The sequence below is a fragment of the Jaculus jaculus genome, chromosome 2 (assembly GCF_020740685.1).
Source record: "Jaculus jaculus isolate mJacJac1 chromosome 2, mJacJac1.mat.Y.cur, whole genome shotgun sequence".
Lineage (NCBI taxonomy): Eukaryota > Metazoa > Chordata > Mammalia > Rodentia > Dipodidae > Jaculus > Jaculus jaculus.
The window spans coordinates 207,180,612-207,184,738 of NC_059103.1; the positions used below are offsets into that span (position 1 = coordinate 207,180,612).

The 4,127-nt window shown below is 43.1% G+C and overlaps 1 pseudogene; it reads right to left on the reverse strand.

Moving 5' to 3' along the window:
• Nucleotides 1-2,135: 2,135 nt before the first annotated feature.
• LOC101617121 lies at nucleotides 2,136-3,396 on the reverse strand (annotated as a pseudogene).
• Between the last annotated feature and the right edge of the window lie 731 nt (nucleotides 3,397-4,127).

A 4,127-nucleotide genomic window follows, 5' to 3' on the forward strand; every position in this document is an offset into this window, starting at 1 on the left:
AAGGAAAATGCTTGTAAATTGTAACCTGAATATGTAGGAGCAGGACAGGCAGAAGTACTATCAAAAGTCCTCTCATCTGAATCAACCTCCTCTGGCATACTGTAAATGTATACTTTTTCTCAGGATGGTTCCCTCCAAGGCAGAGATATGCCTGTGGAAACAGCCCTTGGGTGCTAAGTTCACCAAATGTGGGGAGGAGAACATGACTCAGGTGTGCCAATCACGCTCCCTTACCTTGTTATTAAGTGGACTTTTGTCACACTCCTTCCTGAAGCCAATTAATGTCCAGAAATGTGTTTCTAAGTTTATTAGCTTGAATCCATCATAGTGTTTCTATGGAGTTAGGATAAAGGCCCAGATAATGAACACTGTTCTGGTTGTTGTTAGAGAAGATTTCTGTGTTCTTATTTATAAAGTGGTAATTGTAATATGACCTAAGTTATATAGTTGTAAACTTTGAATTACCACAGAAAACACTCATAAAATAGTGTTTAAACTCATTTAAGGACTCACCATTATATTTAGATATATTATCAGTACACTTTATTTATTTTTTCATTGTGAAAAAGTCTTTATTTTAAGAAAAAAAAAATTTAGTTAGCAAAAAAAATTAACAAGTTTCACTTAGCAAAATACACCCAAAGGAAATCACAGTACAAAGAAAGCTTTAAGTCAAGGCCTCACCAATTCCTACAGTATTAGTATTGTGTCTCAATTCTCAAAATTAATTTTTAAAAAGCTTAAAACTTAACCTAAAAGATTTAAATGAAAATATAAACTAGAATGAACATGATAAATGCTTTTTTTAAATCGGGGATCTAGCACCTTTGAGTTCTCCAAAGTACATCTCCCTAATGTGTTCACTGTGGTGTGCTGGAAGGATCCACACTTCATGTACTTAAAAGCTACTTTTGTTTTTAACTTTATCAATTTACTTAATATTGCATTCATTTAGTTATTTGAGAAACAGTGAATGAGAATGGGTATACCTGGGCCTCTAGCCACTGCAAATGAACTGCAGATGTGTGTACCACCTTACACATCTGGCTTTTGTGGGTACTGGGGAGTTGAATTTTGGTCCCTAGGCTTTGCAACCAAGCACCCGCCATCTCTCCAGCATGCCCCTTTTAACGTTTTCTTGGCAATGTCCATAAATATAGGAATACAACATGATCATAATCTCCTCTTACCACTCCTCTTCCCCATCTCAAATTCCCGCTCCCAGTAATGCTTTCTTTGCAAATAATCTCTCTTCTTTTCTTTAAATTTATTTATGAGAAGGGGGGAGAGAGGGAAACAGAGAGACAGAGGGGGAAGAGAGAGAATGAGAGTGCCAGGCCTTCTAGCCACTGCAAATGAATTCCACATGCATGAGTCACCTTATGCATCCTGCTTATGTGGGTCCTAGGCAATTGATCCTGGGTCCTCAGGCTTTGCAGACAAGCACCTTAACTGCTGAGGCATCTCTTCTCCTCTATTTTGGGATCTTTTTTTTTTTCTCCTACTGTGCAGGTCTTGTGTAGGTATCATCAGCCACTGTGAGAACATGAAAGATTACATTGTCTGCTACCTACTTTTGGCTCTCACATTTTTTTCACCAATGCAGTCTTCTGTGAGGTCATGAATATCACAGCCACTTTGTGTCTGGAAGAAAGTGTTGTAAGCACTCCTTCCTTTCCTTTGGCTCTTACAGTTTTTTCTGCCACCGTTTCTGCAATGGTCCCTGAGCCTTGGTGGGTGTGATAGAGCTGTCTCAATTAGTGTTGAACATCCACTGTCATTTTTCAGTACTATGGTGAGCTTTGGGATATATCAGTGATTACTACCATCTGCAAAGTAAAGTTTCTATAACCAAAAGTGAGACTTTTAATGCAGGTAACATCACCCTGAAGTATACTACCAAAATGTTAATTGAGGAAAGCGAAGAAAATATTTTAGTTTACTCAAATATTACATGCTAGAAGAAAAGTTTGCATGAGAAACACTGAAGAGGTAATTTTTTAATCCAGATTTCACAAACTCATGGTGCAAAGTAGGTCCCACAGCTTCCTCTAGTTATAAACTGCTTTTGCTTGTTACTACTTATTGGCTGCCTGTGAAATTTGGATTGAAATAACTCAAATGTTCCTAAAATACTAATCATATCCACCCATGCTATTCTGACCGCTGTAGCCAGTCCCATAACAGCCCCTCACTGACTGACTCTCCAGGCCACTATAGGGGGCCTGAGCTGCTGACCCGCCCATGCCCTGCATCACCTGGCTGCTATAAGCCCCATTGCTGACCCCCGCTGTTGAATTCAGAAAGAGTTCTACGTATCTGTGCTGCATGTTGGCCCTGTCTTTTGACATAGCTGCCACAGCTTCTTCGTGGGTGGCAAACTCAACATCAGCTTCGCCCGTCACTCTTCCATCAGGGCCAATTTCAATATGGACTCCCACAGGGTTGAGTGGAGAGAAGAAGTTATAAATGTCATTTTCGGTTGCTTGGTAGGGCAGCCCCCTCATGTGGACGCAGTGGCCAGCGTGCTCTGCACTGTGACCTCACTGTCTCCATGTCTGTGGTCATACATTCCTGAGAGGCAGTCACTGAGGTCTCTGCCAAACAGGTCTGTGGTGAAGCCACAGCCATCGCTGAAACCACTGTTCTCCTCACAGCCCCCATAGCCTGCAGGATAGGCACCAAGCCTCATGCTCTCCAGACCAGCCTGCTTCACAATGCCAAGGTACTACGGGCTGTGCCAGGATGGTCATAAGACCCAGGCCTCTGCACAGACATGGATTTCAAAGGTGGATCTGAGTATGACCCAACTTCTTCCTGACTGCTCTTGAACACCTCAATGTATCTGCGTCCTATTCTCTCCTTGTGCTTCCCTAGAGCCTTCTCAGCTAACTCCTGTGAGGCAAACTGAACGAAAGCCTCCCTGTAATCTTGCCCTCTGGGTCCACAGGTAATGTGAGCCCATTTGGCACCATTTCTAACCCTGAGAAGAACTGAACCATTTCTTCCTTTGTGCATCCAAATGGGAGTCCCCGAAGCCTACAAAGCCATTGTTGGCACTGTCGGCGCTGTTTGGACCGCTGTGCTTCAACACCCAATCCATCTCGGTTCTATGTGACTTGAGCACCTCAATATACCGGTGCCCTGTGCTTTCCCTGCCTTTTTTAAGAGCCAATTTTACATCATCTTCTGACTCAAGTTCAACAAAAGCCTCACCACTCTGCCTCCCTTCTCTAGTGTAAATGAAATGAACACCTGCAACCCCATCGTGAATTGTGCAGTCAGAGAGGAAGTTTTGCACATCCTCAATGGAGCAGGACCAGGGCAGGCCGCGGAGTTTGACCACATAGCCTTCACCTCCCTCAGGGCCCAGCATCATGGACACTTGAAAGGGCTGATGTCACAGAGGCTTGGACAGAGTTTTTTGTAGCTTGGGTGTGGGGGGGGGCGGTGAGAATCACAGATGCCTTCAGGAGAGGAAGTTTTGCACTGATGAAAGCTTTCAACCAGCAAGCCCAGCTCACGGCCAGACCCCGACTCCACCTGAGGCTTAGAACGCAGAGGGCTCCAGGGAAAGTCCAGGTGCATCTTTTTGCTGTTATTAACCCCGGTCGAGCCGGAGTTGGAGCGGGCCGCCACGAGGAGCAGGAGGAATCAGTGCACTTTATTTTTAAAGTTATGGGAAAAAATGAACAGATGATCCAGAAAGTTCCTATACAGTCTCTTCTAATCACACACACACACACACAGAGAGAGAGAGAGAGAGAGAGAGAGAGCTTGTTCCCTTTTCCTGACTTTTTACTTTTGCAGGCACAGTTGTCCATAATTAATTAATTAATATTACTATGTTATTATTAACTAAAGTTTATAACTTATTCTTACTTCATTAGTTATTTTTTCAGTTTCAACTGCTGACATTTATTGAGTATGAACATGGTTCCAGGAGCCTGTTTTTAAAAATATTTTACTATTATTTATTTCAGAGAGAATAAGGCAGAGAGAGAGAGAGAGAGAGAGAGAGAGAATAGGTGTGTCAGGGCCTCGGGTGCTGCAAACAACCTCCAGATGTGACTGGCTTAGGGGTCCTGGAGAATCTAATCTTCATTCTTTGGCTTTGCAGGCAAGTG